At 52.6% G+C, this 17,510-nt stretch overlaps 1 long non-coding RNA gene across 1 annotated transcript in view; it reads left to right on the top strand.

Moving 5' to 3' along the window:
- LOC311518164 overlaps positions 1 to 17,510 on the top strand; it is a 175,657-nt gene that overhangs the window by 18,936 nt on the left and 139,211 nt on the right. The gene's annotated exons all lie outside the window — the stretch shown is intronic.

Consider the following 17,510-nt stretch of genomic DNA (forward strand, 5'->3'; position numbering starts at 1 on the left):
CTGCCCCCACCCCTGTCCCTGCCCAGTTTACCTGCTCCTGCAATGCTATTGCCACCCCTGGGGTTATTTTTTTCCCGCCTTTTGCAGATTCCCCCCAGGGAGCAGCCTTTGCACTTTCTAGTCGCGACCCATTAGGAGTGGAAATTTTTCCCCCGCCATCCCCTTCCACCCCAAGGCGTGAAATGGATTTAATAACCCCAGCCTGTCAGACGCCCCGTCGGTGGTCCGCACCCTGCCTACCCGCCTTAGCGGACCACGAGGCTGTATTAAGAGTCCCATCAGGAAACACCTCGGGAATTGTAACCCCACCCCCCCATGAGCTGTGGCATGCACTACGGAAGTTCCTAGAGCACACCCGTGGCGCCCGTGATAGGGCACAGCTGGCTCTTCAGCTATGGGGGGACTTTGATCAAATCCTCCAGGCCACAAGGGCCCTTATAAAGGAGGGCAGGGGGCAAGGAAGGCGCGGTGCTGCGGCCTACGAGCGAGCCCGCAGCTTCCGACGCGATCTACTCACCCACGGGATGGGTCATGGGTTGCTGTGCAACCCGCCGGGGGCCCTGAACCCCCCCGCCAATACGAGGCCCCCACCCCCCCAGCCCTCTGCATGACACCTCTTATTATTGCGACCCTGAATACCAGGGGCTGTAGGATGGCTCTCCGCAGGTCCCAGGTGCTCTCTTACCTTCGGGAAGGGAGGTACTCTGTCGTTTTCCTGCAGGAGACCCATACGGACCCGACCGCCAAGGACAGGTGGCGGCTGGAGTGGGGGGACGGGGTATACTTTAGCCACTTTGCAACCTGGCAGGCTGGAGTGGCAACCCTGTTCTCCCCCAACCTACGGCCTGAGGTGCTAGGGGTCAATGAGGCCGTGCCGGGCCACGTGCTGCACCTTCGAGTCCGTATGGAGGGGCTCGTGGTTAATTTTGTTAACATCTATGCCCCGCAAATGAGCTCCAGGCGGCCACAATTTTATCAGCAGGTGTCCGACTTTCTCGGCACCCTGGATTCGCACGAGTGCCTGGTCCTGGGAGGGGACTTTAACACCACCCTCGAGGAACAGGACCGCTCAGGGGCCGAGCCGAGCCCGGCAGCGGCGAACATTCTCCGAGGAATAGTCGAACATCACTCCCTAGTGGACGTCTGGCGTGACCATCACCCAGATGAAATTTCCACGTTCACTTTTGTCCGTGTGGAGGCCCATCGGTCACACCACTCTCGGTTGGACCGTATTTACTTATCCCGTTTCCATCTTTCACAGGCCCACTCCTCCGCCATTCAGCCGGCCCCTTTCTCCGACCATCATTTAGTCACCGTAACGGTCTCCCTCCGTGCAGAGAGACCGGGGCTGGCCTATTGGCACTTTAACAACAGCCTGTTGGAGGACGAGAGTTTCGTGACGTCCTTCCGGGAGTTTTGGCTGGCCTGTCGAGAGCAGTGGCGTGCCTTTCCCTTGGTGCGGCGATGGTGGGATCTCAGGAAAGTGCACGCCAAGCTCTTCTGTCGTGACTACACTCGGGGCACCAGCCGACGGAGAAATGCGGCGATGAAGCAGTTGGAATGGGAGGTCTTAGAGCTGGAGAGGCACCTGGCCACCAACCCTGAGGACCCGTTCCTCTGTGGAGCATGCTGGAACAAGGGGGAGGAGCTCCGGGCCCTCAAGGACCACTGGGCCCGAGGTGCCTTCATTCGGTCCTGCATCCACCTCCTTCGGGAGATGGACCGCGGCTCCCGCTTCTTCTATGCCCTGGAGAAAACGAGGGGGGCCAAGAAACACGTCACCTGCCTTCTTGTGGAAGACGGCACCCCCCTCACAGATCCGGAGGAGATGTGTGGGAGGGCCCGTGACTTCTACACAAGCCTTTTCTCCCCGGATCCGACCGATCCTGGCGCTTGCGGGGTGCTCTGGGAGGAACTCCCCACAGTCAGCCTGGGTGACCGAGACTGGCTAGAGCTGCCTCTCACCCTGGCCGAGTTCTCGGAAGCCCTCCATCGCATGCACACCAATAAATCTCCGGGCATGGATGGGCTGACCGTGGAGTTTTACCGCATGTTCTGGGACATTCTCGGCCCAGACCTAGTCACTGTCTGGGCTGACTCCTTGCAGAGCGGGGTCCTCCCTCTGTCATGCAGGTGAGCAGTGCTCACCTTGTTGCCAAAGAAGGGGGACCTCCGCGATTTACGAAACTGGCGTCCCGTCTCACTCCTTAGCACGGATTACAAAATCGTAGTGAAAGCAATCTCGCTGCGGCTAGGGTCCGTGATGGCGGACGTGATCCACCCAGACCAGACCTATACTGTCCCGGGTCGCAGCATTTTTGACAACCTATTTCTAGTCCGAGACCTTTTGGAACTCGGGCGGAGAGATGGTCTGTCGTTCGCCCTCCTGTCTCTTGATCAGGAGAAGGCGTTCGATAGAGTAGACCATGGGTACCTCCTGAGCACTCTGCAGGCGTTTGGATTTGGACCTCAGTTTGTGAGTTTTCTCCCGGTGCTGTATGCCTCCGCGGAGTGTTTGGTTAGGCTCAACTGGACGCTGACCAAATCAGTCAGCTTCGGGCGAGGAGTGCAACAGGGGTGCCCCCTCTCGGGCCAGCTGTACGCTCTGGCGATTGAGCCTTTCCTCTGTCTCCTCCGCAGGAGGATGACAGGGTTGGTGCTGTGGGAGCCGGAGCTGCGGCTGGTCCTGTCGGTGTACGCCAATGATGTACTCCTCGTGGTCCAGGACCCGGGCGACTTGGCGCCAGTGAAGGCATGCCAGGCCATCTATTCGGCAGCCTCTTCCGCCCGAGTCAACTGGGTCAAGAGCTCTGGCTTGGCGGTGGGGGACTGGCGGCAGGTAAGCTCCCTCCCACCCGCGCTTCAGACCATCCGGTGGAGTGCGGGTCCACTGCTCTATCTCCGCATTTACCTTTCCGCCACACACCCTTCCCCGCCGGAGAACTGGCAAAATTTAGAGGGCGGGATGATAGAGCGGATCCGGAAATGGACGAGGCTACTCCGATGTCTCTCCCTCCGAGGGAGAGCACTGGTGCTTAACCAACTAGTCCTGTCCACGCTCTGGTACCGGCTCAACACCCTGGCCTCGGCCCTGGGTTTCCTGACCCACCTCCGGAGATTGATTCTAGAGTTCTTTTGGTCAGGAATGCACTGGGCCCCTGTTGGAGTTCTTCATCAACCCCTGAAGGAAGGAGGGCAGGGCCTGAAGTGTCTCTACACTCAGGTCCGCGTTTTCTGCCTCCAGGCCCTGTAGAGGCTCTTTTATAGTGCACGTAGTTTGGCGTGGAGCATACTGGCGCACGCCTTCCTGCGCCGTTTCCAAGGGCTTCGATATGACCGGCAGCTCTTTTATCTTTCTCCGAGGGGTTTTCCGCGAGACCTCTCCGGGCTGCCGGTCTTCTACCAGGACCTCCTCCGGACCTGGAAACTGTTTCTAACAACCAGGTCCGTGGCGGCCACCGTGGGAGCAGATCTCCTCACGGAGCCCCTGCTACACAACCCCCAGCTCCATGTGCAGGTGGCGGAGTCCCGCTCGGTGCGCCAGAGGTTGGTCCTGGCAGAAGTCATGAGGGTCGGAGACCTCCTGGAGTACGACCGGAGAGACTGGCTGGATCCCCTGACGCTCGCTCGGCGCATGGGGCTCTCCAGCCCCCGTACCCCCCGGCGCGTACTTCAGGAGGTGAAGGCCGCCTTGACCCCCGCTGCTCGGGCTTATGTTAGCCGAGCCTTGTGCGAGGGCGCACCCCGCCCATCCTCTACCCCAGGCCCGCCGGACCTTTCCATCGGGCCCCTACCCCGTAGATCCCAACAAACCCCTCACCCTTTCACTGCAAGCTGGCTGCATAAACTGCAGCTGGTCAGTTTTCAAATCACACCACAGAATTATTTATACACACTCACGCTTCACACCCTTCATGCCCACACCCTGGTGTCGCGCCCCGATACAAAGTGGCGGGACCTACTGCCACCCTTGGAGGGTGAGCAAACTTGGTGGGCCAGCCTGTATTCCACCTTGGTCCTGAGACCCGTCGGGGACATCAGTTGGCGGCTCCTTCATGGAGCTGTGAGCACGGGCGTGTTTCTGACACCGTTTACCCCCATTCCAGACACTTGCCCTTTTTGTAATGTGAGGGAAACCCTGGCGCACGTATATTTAGAGTGTGCCAGATTGCAGCCCCTTTTCCGGCTCCTCACAAATATTCTATTGCGCTTTTGGCTTCATTTCTCCCCTCACCTTTTTATTTATACACTCTCCATCCGTGGCCCCACAAAATCGCGAGACCTCCTGGTTAACCTCCTCCTAGCCTTGGCTAAAATAGCCATCTATAAAACCAGAGAGAGGAGGTTGGCCCATGAAGCGTCCTGCGATTGTAGGGCCTTTTTCCGATCCTTAGTACATTCATGTATCTGGGCGGAGTTCCTCTGGGCGGCGTCAAGCGACTCCCTTGACGCCTTCGAGGAGCGGTGGGCGCTGTCCGGGGTTCTCTGCTCGGTGACCCCGTCCAGTTCCCTCCGTCTGGCCCTTTGATTGAGGGGAAGAGCGAGAGATGCCAGCCCCAGCCGTTGCTGCTGTGGATACCATCATTACTGTCATCTAGGAGGGGTCCTATAATACATGGGTGTCTACCCCCCCCACCCCTAAACTGCCCACCCTGCAGCCATGCCCATCCTGCCGGGCACTCTCAGGAGAGGGATAATCGGTGACACTGGGCGCGGCACTAGGTAACTCGAGGGGGTGGAAGACCACGAGTGTCAAGGAAGCCCCCCCGCCATAGGCCACCAGGTAACTCAGGAGGGTGGAAGACCACGAGTGTCGAGGAAGCCCCCCCGCTCTGGGCCCAGGCTAGCCTGAACACTTCTCCCTTCTGAAAGCTGCTGTGTTATACCTTCTGTTCGCGTTGTTTTGTTGCATAGTTTGTTTTGTTTCTTTGGTAATTCTTTGTAAGTGTTACACATAAAATTCTTTTCTGTTTCAAAAAAACCCAAAAAAACAAAAAAACCTTCCCTGTTACCTTACCCAGGGAAAAAGGACCTACTTAACCTGGGGCTAATATATCTGCCTTCTGTTACTCTCCTGTAGCAATCTGGCCCGACCCTGTCACAATATATACATATCTATTACATTGTAACTGTTACATGATCTACATATTCCATGTCTTTTATTTTGCTGTCCCACCTCATTCCTAGATATAATTCTATTGTATTTTATTGTGTTTTATGTATTCTTTCTTGCTTTTATTAAAAATACTGTGATTACTTATTTTTTGAAAATAAATAATGCTTATGTTTTCGAAGAAAAAAAAAACCTTCCCTGTTACCTGACCCAGGGAAAAGGGACCCATTTAGCCTGCTCTCCTACTGCTGCCCTCTGGCCTGGGCTTTTCTTGCTTTTTGCCCCTGCTTCGGCTTCCCCCCGGACCGGGCCAGACGCTTTCCCCCTTTCTTTTCTTTTGTTGTTTTTTTTTCTTTCTCTGCTGTTGCTAGACTGCTGGCCAGCTGCCGGCCGGCTGTTAGCCCCACCCCCCTCGGACGCTGCTGTCGCTCCAGCTGAACCCCCCACCCCAAGAGAGGGGGGGCCTGCTGACCTGCTCCCCGGAGAGGGGGAGTGGAAGGACCCAGCCCCCAAACCCAGCCGCTTGGTGTTTGTTTGTGGACCCGTCTCCAGCTGAGAGAATTTCTTATCACCTGCTCCGGCATACCTGGAATGTTGGAGCTGCGAAAAAGAAAGCCCGGACAAGGAAGGGAAACAGCCGTCTACCGGAGGAACACCTCCAGGGGAATCTACAAATCGCCGTGGAGGGGGCCCAAGGCTGAGTAACTTTCGAACTGTGCTCTCGTGTGGGGGGAGGCATTGACTGTGTTATGACTGTGTTTGTAGGGACACAGGGGGTGTGGCACGGAGCTGCCCCCTGATCCATCTGTGTCCTCCCTGGACACACTAGAACCCCCACACTACTATCCTCACCACTGCCCCCTCCATCGTCATTGCTGGCTGTTTAACATCTGCCTCTGGACTTAGCTGCTCACCCTGATTCCACCGTGTGGGCCAGAAGCACCAGCCAACCAAACAGGACTCTCTGGACAAGCGTACGGTGGTTCATGTGCCCCCCCCAGCCCGAACTGCCCATCCCACAGTCTGTCCCTTTTTACCTGACCCCAACTCCAGTTAACCACCTGCCACCGCCCCCGCTGGGGCATAGGCAATGGAGGGCACCGGGGTGACCTCCATCGCTGCTATGCCCACCACCTCCCAGACTCTAGGGGAGCCCCCCCCAGCTGGCGGGAAAGGCCAGGGCAAGAAGAAGGGGAAGGGCCCCGCTAAAACCACCAGGCCCTCCGTGGCAGGGGCCACCCCCACTGCTGCGGCCCCGCCACCGACCACAACGTTCCTCCCCACTGCCCCCTCCACCGGCTCTTCAGGTGTCCCTCCCTCACCACCCAAGACGTATGCCCAGGCGACGGCAGCCCCCCCGCCTGCCGCCTTGTCATCTCTCCCGCCCACTGCCTCTGCCACCATCAACAGCGGCCAGGGCCCCTCCCCCACCATGACAAGGAAGCACCATGTCCGATGCCTCCTGGTGCCCGCCTCGCCTCACATGGAGACCTACGTGTGGGCGTTGGTGAGGGTGGTGGGGCCCTCGGCCATTGTGGCAGCCTCCAAAAAGTATGGGAAGGTCTTTTTCTTCTTAGCATCAGAGGCTGCTGCCCAGGAGGCGGTGGAGAGGGGCCTGGCGGTGGGGGGGGGTGCTTGTCCCTGTAGAGCCACTGGAGGACCTGGGCATCCGCCTGGTCCTGACCTCTGTCCCTCCTTTTCTCCCCAATGCTGCCCTGTTACCCGTCTTTCCACCTTGGGGAAACCTGTTTCTGTCATCAGCCCTCTCCTGTTGGGGGGCAAGGACCCCACCCTCCATCACATCTTTTCCTTCCGCTGACAAGTGCAGCTTCTGCTGCCATCAGCGGCGCGTGACGGAGAGGCGCTCGAGGGGTCCTTCCTAGTCCCCCACCAGGGGGCCCGTTACCGGGTGTATTTCTCCACAGGGGAAGCCTGGTGCTACCTCTGCCATGCGTCAGGGCATGTCCGGAGGGACTGCCCCTTAGCCCGGCAAGGAGGGGCACCTGGGATCCCCGAGATCCGGCAGGACATCGGCCCCATCATTGCCAATGCCCCTGGCTGCCTGATACCTGAACCCGCCCCCCCTCCTCTTTGGACCACCACTTCTCCCGCTCAGGCCCAAGGGGCACCTCCCCTACAATGCCCAGACAAGTGGGAGAGCCCTGCCCTCACTGCTGACAATCTGGCGGGGCCTATGGAGGAGGGTGTGGCAGAGATACCACCAGGCATGGGAGAGAGCCTGCCCCAGGGAGAATCCTCTCTCCCTTATGCCACCCCACCGTCCCCCCCAAGCCCCTGAGCCATCGCCTTTACCCCCTGATACGACCCCTGCTAACCAGCCCCCAGATGATGCCATGGAGGGCTGGGCCCTAGTCCAGGAGAAGCGAGGCAAGCAGAAGGCTCAAGCTCCACCTCATCTACCCAAGGCGGAGGCCCTCCGGAAGACCAGGAAGGGGGGCACCGATGCCGAACCTTCTGCTTTGCCCACGAGTGCGTCCCATCCACCGGTGTCAGCCGGGAAAGACGTGGTAGCACCGGAAGGTAGTGTCTCCCCTCCATGGGAGACCCTCCCCTCCGAGACCCTCGAGGAAGCCCCTTCTGTCCTGACACTACCCGAAGCCCCCGTGAACTCTGAGGCAACCATCGTGGCGGGTGCCAGCGGGGAGAACCCCGGGGTGACGGAAAGTGTCCTCTCCTCCATGTACAAGGAGATCGAGGCCCTAGATCTGACCCTGGTCACCCAGGGGGAGGACGATCTTTTGCCAGCAAACCTCAATTTGGGCGACCTCACTCCACCCCTCTTTTCCCCATGCTCCCTCCCCCTAACTGCTGTTTCTGCTCCCACCTCTGAGGAGCCCCTGGACTCCTCCATTGACCCTGCCGCTGATGGCACCCTGCTGATGACCACCGAGCCTCCTCAGGTGACAGCCGGCACCACACGGCCGGGACACGAGCCGCCAGGGGCACCCCCCGTTGGTGTGGAGCAATTGATTTCCTTCCCGGGCGGGGGCCCAACAGAAGATAATCCACCTCCTGATGCTGTAGCCGCTAAATCCACCATAGAGCCCATGCCCGGTATCACTGAGAGCTCCCTCCCTACCCCCTTAACCCTCGAGCCTGATCAGGAGGCGCCACCATCTAGCTGCTTGCCTCCCGAAACCCAGAACCTCACCTCTGCCCCTGCCCCTGCCCCATCCAGTCTACCTCCTGCGAAGTTATCGCCGCCTCCGGGGCTGTCCCCTTTCCCTTTTCCAATTGATGACCCCCAGGGAGCGGCCTTTGCGTTCTCCTGCCCCGACCCATTAGGGGCTGCTATTTTCCCTCCACCTCCTCCTATCGCCCCAGGGTTTGAGGCGGGCCGAGAAGCTCCAGCCCATCAGGCACCCCGTCGGGGGTCCACACCCTGCTTACCCGTTTTAGTGGGCCACGGGGCTGCACCAAGGGCCCCGCCGGGGAACAACCGGGAAACCGTAACACCTCCCCCGGCCCCATGAGCTGCAAGGAGAGCTGTGGACATTTTTAGAGGATGTCCGTGGCTCCTGCAACAAGGTACAGCTTGCTCTCCAGCGATGGGGGGATTTTTTTTCAAATCCTCCAGGCCACAAGGGCCCTCATGGGGGAAGGTAAAGGGATGGGGAAGCAGGATGCCGCGGCCTACTAGCAGGTCCGCGTCTTCCGTGATCAATTACTCACCTACGGGATGGGTCAGGGACTGTGGTGCGTCCTGCTGGGGGATGTGAGTATCCCTGCCAGTGAGGATCCCCCCTGGCCCTCCCCATGACACCTCTCACCATAGCAACGTTGAACACCCGGGGTTGTAGGATGGCTCTCCGCAGGTCCCAGGTGCTCTCCTTCCTTCGGGAGGGAGGGTACTCTGTGATTTTCCTGCAGGAGACCCATATGGATCCGACCGCTGAAGATAGTTGGCAGCTGGAGTGGGGGGACAGGGTCTACTTTAGCCATTCCATGATTCGGCAGGCTGGAGTGGCGACCCTGTTCTCCCCCGACCTACGGCCCAAGTGCTAGGGGTCGCCAAGGCTGTGCAGGGTCACCAGCTGCAACTCCAGGTCCGTATAGAGGGGATCGTGGTTAACCTCGTTAACGTCTATGCCCCGAAATCAGGCCCGGAGCGGCTGCAATTCTATCAGCAGGCATCCACCTTCCTCAGCATCTTAGATGCTCACGAGTGCCTGGTCCTGGGAGGGGATTTTAATACCACCCTCGAGGAGCAAGACCGCTTGGGGACCGAGCAGTGCCCGGCTGCCGCGGGCACCCTCTGGAAGATAGTTGAACATCACTCCCTAGTGGACATCTGGTGTGACCACCACCTGGATAACACTTCCACGTTCACCTTTGTCCGGGTGAAAGCCCATCGGTCGAGCCACTCCCGGTTGGACCGCATTTATCTATCACGTTTCCATCTCTCACGAGCCCACTCCTCCAGCATTCGGCTGGCCCCATTTTCTGACCATCATCTAGCCACCGTGACAGCCTCCCTCTGTGCAGAGAGGCCGGGGCCGGCCTACTGGCATTTTAACAACAGCCTGTTGGAGGATGAGGGCTTCGTGACGTCCTTCCAGGAATTCTGGCTGGCCTGGCGAAGGCAGCGGCGTGCCTTTCCCTCGGCGCGGCGATGGTGGGACCTGGGGAAGGTGTGCGCCCGGCTTTTCTGCTGCGACTACACCCGGGGCACCAGCCGACGGAGAAATGCGGCGATAGAGCAGTTGGAACGGGAGGTCTTAGAGCTGGAGAGGTGTCTGGCCGCCAGCCCCGAGGACTCGCTCCTCTGCGGAGCATGCCGGGAGAAGCGGGAGGAGCTCCAGGCCCTCGAGGACCATCGGGCCCGGGCCACCTTTGTTCGATCCCGCATCCGCCTCCTTCAGGAGATGGATTGCGGCTCCCGCTTCTTCTATGCCCTGGAGAAAATGAGGGGGGCCAAGAAACATGTCACCTGCCTCCTGGCAGACGACGGCACCCCACTCACAGAACCGGTGGAGATGTGCAGGAGGGCCTGAGCCTTCTACACAAGCCTTTTCTCCCCGGATCCGACCGACCCTGGTGCTTGCAGAGTGCTCTGGGAGGAGATCCCTATGGTCAGCGTGAGCAACCGAGACCGGCTAGAGTTGCCTCTCACTCTGGCCGCGTTCTCGGAAGCCCTCTGTCGTATGACCACTAATAAGTCTCCAGGCATGGACGGGCTGACCGTGGAGTTCTACCACATGTTTTGGGACGTCCTTGGCCCAGACCTAGTCACTGTCTCGGTTCTTTTGGTCAGGAATGCACTGGGCCCCTGTAGGGGTTCTTCATCTACCCCTGACGGAAGGAGGACAGGGCCTGAAGTGTCTGCACACTCAGGTCTGCGTCTTCCGCCTCCAGGCCCTACAGAGGCTCCTTTATAGTGCAGGCAGTTCGGCGTGGAGCATACCGGCGCACATCATCCTGCGCCGCATCCGAGGGCTCCGATATGACCAGCAGCTCTTTTATCATCTTTTATTTTATTTACATCTTTTGCTTCAAAAATAAAAAATTACTCTCCTATAGCCATCTGGTCCGACCCTGTCACAATACTTATACTGATACCAGTTACTATATTCATACTAATAATAGGATACTTCCCATGCGAATTCTCATATCTGTACTAATATCAATATCTATATCGATGTCTGATTAATGTCAAGGCAGGTATTCAATATCTGAATAATCTGGAAAAATGGATTTGTCAAATCCCTACATCCTGGCATTAGTCTCAATTGTAAAGAATGTAAGAGTTCTCACCTGTATCCTTTAGTGAAACGTTGTTTATGTTGCACAGGTTAGAACAATAAAGGATTGAGTTGCATTTGCAGAGCTGGAGTAGAGTGTTGGCAAGCTGTTTACATAGCATCTATGCAGTGATATTAGTTCACTTTTATGAACATTTAATTCACACAAAATGAAGCACAAAAATTATAGTCACCTATAACTTTATCATCTTCTGAAATCAAGGATTGTCTTGTGGTATCTTTATTTCCACCTAAAAGCAGCTATTCTCTCAGAAACAGGGATTTGGGACCCCTCTAACAATTTCTTCTACTTTGTGAACCAGTGGGTCAAAAGCAGAACAGTCTTCAGCTTCTTGTGTTCCAAGGAGAAAACGAGTTGTTTATAACAATGTCTATTCTCAGTGCAGTTTATTGGTTTATAAAAAATGTACTTGTTTTAAGATCTCGGAATAACATCACTGGAATACAATGTCCAGACCGGAAAGTCAGATGACTCAATCAGAGGAGAGCTGGACAGGGCACTTGCCTCAAGAAAAATGTGAACTGTACTCTGTGTACCTTCAACTGTGTGTTTTGCTAACAGCAGACATCTGGGAGCTGGAGATGAAGGTACTGCAATCACAATTTTTCTCCCTGCTATCTCTCATTAAGCTTCCGTGCATTATAAGCACTACTTGAACTATTGGCCCAGTCCAACAACAATGGATGTAGTTCCACAGATGCCTCATTGAGGGTTTGGCCTCCTGTTTTTATCAGCTGCACTCTTGCAGGCACAGAGGGTTTTGGATGCGCCTGAGTAAATGTAAAAGTAGTTCTAATACTATGAGGCTCAGTGTCAAGGATATTCTCTTGTCTCTCAACTTCAGCAGAGTATTTTCCTGTTATCTGTACTTGGGAGTGGCAAGGAGACAGGGTGAGTCCTTGTGCCTTGCCCCTCAACCCCCAGGAAAATACTAATCTGATCATACTAACTGTTCAATGTAGGTGATACTGCCTCTCTATGTGCTTGGGTTGGCAACAGCAACAGTTGCTGCAGTCAGTATGAATCAGTTCTGTGTTGTATGTTGCCAGGCTCTAGCCAGCACTGTTCATTCCAGGTAGGCAAGATATCAGTTCAGACTTGTTCTTCCCCTTAATGTAGACTGTCTCAACCAGTTTGCCCACAAGGTAGCACTTTCATCATGTGCAAAACACTTGATTTTAGGGTCACCTTAAATGGATTTTGTCTTGTTGTCTGAATGTTACTATTGCTGAGAATATGAAGGGCAGGATCTTATCACACACTTCATATTTCTGAAAGCTGTTGCAGTGAATCCCCAACTAGTACACTATGCTGAGAAGCTAGTAAATGCCTTCATGTTGGCATTCCTGCTTTCTGAATGGACAAACATTAATGCAATGTGGATTCAGTGTCAAGTGCTTATTAGCAAGCATAGTTATCTTTAATATGAAAGGGCAGCTGCAAATGCTCTTGTCAAAGGAATTGCCTGTTTTTATCCATTAAGGAAACAAATCTTTTTAGTGCAATTTGCTGTATGGGTCACATTGTGTCTAGTTAGATCAGCCTGTGCTGTATCAAGAATACACGCTGAATGCTGAGTAAGCCCAAAGCAATACAGTACAGGACACAATTTCAGCCAAATAAGTGGGGAGTTACAGTTGCATCTCCCATTAACAATTACAGACATTGAATTATCTTTCCCACGGAAAGCTTTGCACAATTGACTAGGCGCATTATAAGCAAAAGTGGTATTAGCACTTTGGGGTGAGCTTCCAAAACAGTATGTTGCCACACCCCTGAAAATGTTAGGAGCTCTGGTAACACCTCTATCCATATGATCAGTATGAGGATTATTTGGGATGGTGCTTTGGCATATCTGGAATTTAACTGTCTGGAATTTAACAGAAGAGAGTTTTGTGTGTATTCTGGAGAATATCAGCCTTTATATAATACTTTTACAAGCATTAGCTAATTAATTCTCACCCACACCCCTGTGAGGAAGTAAGTATAAATAAAAGCAGAAAGGGTGTAACTTGACCAAGGCCTAAGAGTGAAGTCCGTGTAAGGGTCAGGATTAGAAAGAACTCAGGAATTCCCTGTTCTCATTGCTGTATTTAGTCCATGCAACTCTGCACTATGAGGCTCAGTAGTAGCTACTCTCTTTTGAAAGCTCAGGACACCAAGAAACTCAGGGCTCTTGTCCCTGGATGCACCTGCAGTTCTAGTGGAAGCCAGGAGAACATCAGGCACTCCAGTCCACTTCATGCTCCCATACCACCTGCAGCCTGGGACATTTAATGGACTCATCACTGAGCTTTGTTCTGTAACCAGTAGTAGTTCTTCTGTGTCCAGTCATCCCCCAACCTGCATGTCCCCTCCACAGCCTGGCCTCCCTTACATCTCTCCATCATGCATGTAATCTCCTTCTGCCTTCATACTCATGTATCCTCTCCCACCTTCTTCTCATCTCTGAATCTTTCCCACCTTCTTCCTATATCTTAATCTCTCCCACCTTCTTCCCATCACCATCTAACTTCCAATTTCATCACTTCTCTCCTTGCCCCTTTCCTACAAGAAATACGTCTCCCTACCTTTTTTACCTTCCCTTCAACTTCTGCCCATCTTCATCATGCCACCTGACTACCCTAACATCAGGAAAAAAGTAATAGAATTGTCTCATATTTTAAAACAACTCCAACCTCCTTCAGCTTATGGAGTGTACATACAGCCCAGAAAAGTTACCTCATTTAGTAATGCACCCTCATCTACTTCCTGACCCTTTCTTTTGCTGTCTGCTGGGTTTGTTTGTTTTTCTATTTTTCAGACAAATCTCTGTAGGCAGGGACAGTCTTCATGTTTGTTCATTGATGAACCATTTTGGGCATCTTATAGTTGATATACCACTCCTGCGCTACAGTGCTTCCACTTACCACACTCCCCTCCCCCACATATGTACAACCCCTCCCCTCCTTATGTCCAGAAATCATATTAGATGCTCAACAGCGGACCCTGCCCAGGTACAATAGCTGGTTGGGAGGAAGCTGCAAGTGGCCCTAGTGTCATCAGCAACAGCCCAGGTGGCATAGTCCACCACAATCACAGGCACAAGTTCCAGCCCTGAGTGACTGTAGAGAATAAGCTGTGCATACAGGTATGTATATAGGTAACTCACAGCACCTGCTAGGAAATGTGGTTTTGGAGCCTTTGGTGTTCAGTGGTTATTTACTGGTATAGTAACAGAACATGATTTCCACAAATCAGAACCAAGTAGCCAAAAAAACTTGTTGCACGGGCCCTTAGCTACATGATCCCAGTGCACAATGCTTCATATGGTATTTCAGATTTTTTGGGGAGGGAGGGGGATTTTTTTCTTCATCAAAAACATGTCTCTCTCCTGCTCAGTGCTAAATGTTGGCATGTGAAGAAATGGGAGCAGGACCCACCTGACAGTCACCCCTTTATAGCTAGTGGCAGATTAAGAGTAAATGTGGCTTGGATGCAGTCTAAAAAAAGTAACCCAAACAAACCAAAGCGTTCCACCCTCCCCGCCATTTCTGTCCAATTCTGAGGCATAAACATTCATTTTGCACTTTAGTGAATGCAAATTACTTTTTAATAAACAGCTGTTTTAGATAAAAACTTTATATTTATGGTCTAAACCATTGGTTCTCAAACTTGTTAGATGAGTCCCTCCTTCTTTGTGTCTGTAGTCATTCATACCTCACTCCCACAAGTACACATATCGCCACCCAGCTCTGAAGGCGGAGCGGAGAGCAGGGACTGCTGGGCAGGAACCCAGCTTGGAACGCAGCGCCACACCAGCAGCAGCAAAGAATTAAGGGTGGCAATGTGAAAAGGGATATTCGTCAATATCACTTTTCACAGCAGGCTTAGCACTGCATTGCCATCCTTACTTCTGCGCTGCTGCTGCCACCCCAGGGTGGATAGCCAGAGTCCTGCAGCCTCCAGGAGAGGGAATGGGGCAGGTAAGGAGAGCCCACACCTGGGCTGCCTCCCAATGAGGGATAGGGAGGAAGGGAAAGAGAGCCTGAGCCTGGCTGGCAGGGCTCTGGTTGTCTCTTTTACCCCTGTCTCCCAGGTGTACATGGCCCTTCTGCACAAGCCCCCAGCCACCTGGGGCTGACAGCCAGAGCTCTTCAAAAAAAATAATAAAAAAAAACACAGCTCGCACCTCCCTTGACACATTCCCCTGATTCCCTTGGGAGGCCTGCACCATAGTTTGAGAACTGCTGATCTAAACATTTCATTTCAAAATGTTATACAAATCTCACAACACTTATCTGATAAATAACTAAGGCACAATGTGCAAAATTTGGGAAATTATTATGCACAAGTTAAATCCATCATCTTGAGAGGGTTTTTTTTTTTCAGATTTGTTTTATTTAGGTTTTCATTTACATGGAGAAAAGTCCTTTGTATATCATTTTTATTTGTTTCTGTCTGAGCATGCTATGTTAGGTGACTGGGAAAGAGGGCTTAACTACTTTAGAATTAAAGCAAAGTTAGTTGTTAAAAAGGAAGCAAACTGAATAAGACTATAAAGCTCTTCGTAGGGTTAAATGGTATTAAAACATCTTCATGTATTTTGTGGTAGGAAAATAATCTGTAAAGTCTATGACATCTTTCTTTGAACATGGAGAGTCATGAGTGACTGCTGGGGCTGTACCTTACACCCATTGAATATCATGATCACCAGGGGCCTTCAGTGCCTTGAATCTATGGAACAGCAGTCCCAAGGATTTTAGATTGAGGCATGTTCATTCTTGCCCTCCCCCTTCTGACCCTCACTCTCCTTTTCTCACAAAGGGCTGGTTTGGCAGAGTGTAAGGCATTTTCTTCTAGCTATAACACCATCCCTCTTGTAAAAGATTTACAATTATAACTTCCTTTGAAACTTTTTTAAAAAGGCAGCAATAAACATTTGAGATCTGAACCTCTTGATTTAGCTCTTCCTGGGAAGCCTTGGGCACACACACCCTGACAGAGCTGTTTGGAGATACATGAACTGAGTTAGGATGAGTAAAAAGAACATACGCTGAAGATGGCAGGGGGCAGTCCTTATATTTCGAAAGGGGGTTTCTATGCTTGTAGCAATAGGATACTCACTGACAGAGAGTGAGACATGCTCAAGCACCAAAGACACTACAGTTTTTTGCACATTTTAAAGGGAAAACTGCACTGATAGTTCAAAAGCACATGCAGTGGAATTGGCTTTTTTCTCTTTCATTCTTTGTAGTGATAAGGAACCTTATGATCAGAAACTGTGTTGGCCAAAAGGGATCTTTAACTGAATACCATTGTGTGCTTGAACAGTGCATTCAGCCTCAACACTGCACAGACAGACAACACTGGCAAATCCCACATAAAGGGATATTGTCTATATTTTCACTACAAAACAGTGTGCTTTTTACATCAAGATGACTATCTCGATGTAAAATCCTAGTGGAGACAGGGACAGGTAGTCTTTAACCTCAATGTGACTAATTGGGTTCAACTCTATGCCTGGGAACAACTAACTTCCTTAAGTTATCTATCTCAGTGTAAAATACATTTTTTGGGGGGCAGTGAAACATAGCCATACCATTGCAATGTGGCCTTATATTAGCAGGAACTTATACATTTTACAAATGGTGACAGTAAATATAGTAGTATATTCTGAAATGTTATCAAATAATTAAAAGTGAACACCAATTGTCAATTCTCAAAATATATAAGATGCACTTTGCAACTGTAGAAGAGTGGGCTCACCATAGGCACTCCGCCTTGTGGCTGGGCACGATGTACAAGCTCTTTCCTGTCTAGCGCTCCTTGCCAATGGTCAGTCTGGTATCACAGTGGTCCATCTCTTCTCATGGCTCAGCCCTCTGTCCCAATCACATTTTGTTTTCATGCTTTCCAGAGTAACAAAATCCAACAGTATAATGTCCTCACAAAAGGTCTTTGGCTCCAACTCTGGACCCCGTGGTCCTCACAGTCATCCTTAACCCTTCTCAGGGGATTCACACCACCTTAGCAGTGGCTGGTAGGAGAACCCAGGCCTGTCCAGTACACTGGATTCCAGCCCAGGGACCTTGGCTGTCAAGGTTCACTCTGCCAGATTCCTTGGTACCACCTCCCTGGCCTTCTTCCTACAAAGCCTGTTAGCAGGCCTTTTCCACAGCCTCTCTGAGTTCAACTTTCTTTCAGAGGCAGAACTCACAGCACTCTCTGCTGGAATATCTAATAATTTCCAAACCAATAAATACCAAATCAAACATATGAACATTGGCCCTAATTTGACCTTTCATCTCTCTCTGTGCTTCAGTTGAGTGTGTCCCCGGGCACTCTCCCTGGAAATTCAGATCCTGCCCTATCATCAGGCTCACCGTCAAAGTTTGTTCCACCCCAGTGGCTGCTCTATCAGCTTTTTGCCTGACTTTGCTGGTCAGGAGAGAATCCCAAGGCCAACTCTTCCTCATCGGTTTCCTCCTTGAATCTCCTGGTCTCTCCACTCTAGTCCCGCAGAATTACTGCAGAGTGTCTCCCTGCAACCTCATTCTTTCTTTTCTTTTTTCTCTTTTTTATTTTGGCAAAGCACATTTGACTAAATAGTCTGTAGCTGCCACCAACTATA

This window comes from Lepidochelys olivacea (genome assembly GCF_965140295.1).
Source record: "Lepidochelys olivacea isolate rLepOli2 genome assembly, chromosome: 3".
Classification (NCBI taxonomy): domain Eukaryota; kingdom Metazoa; phylum Chordata; order Testudines; family Cheloniidae; genus Lepidochelys; species Lepidochelys olivacea.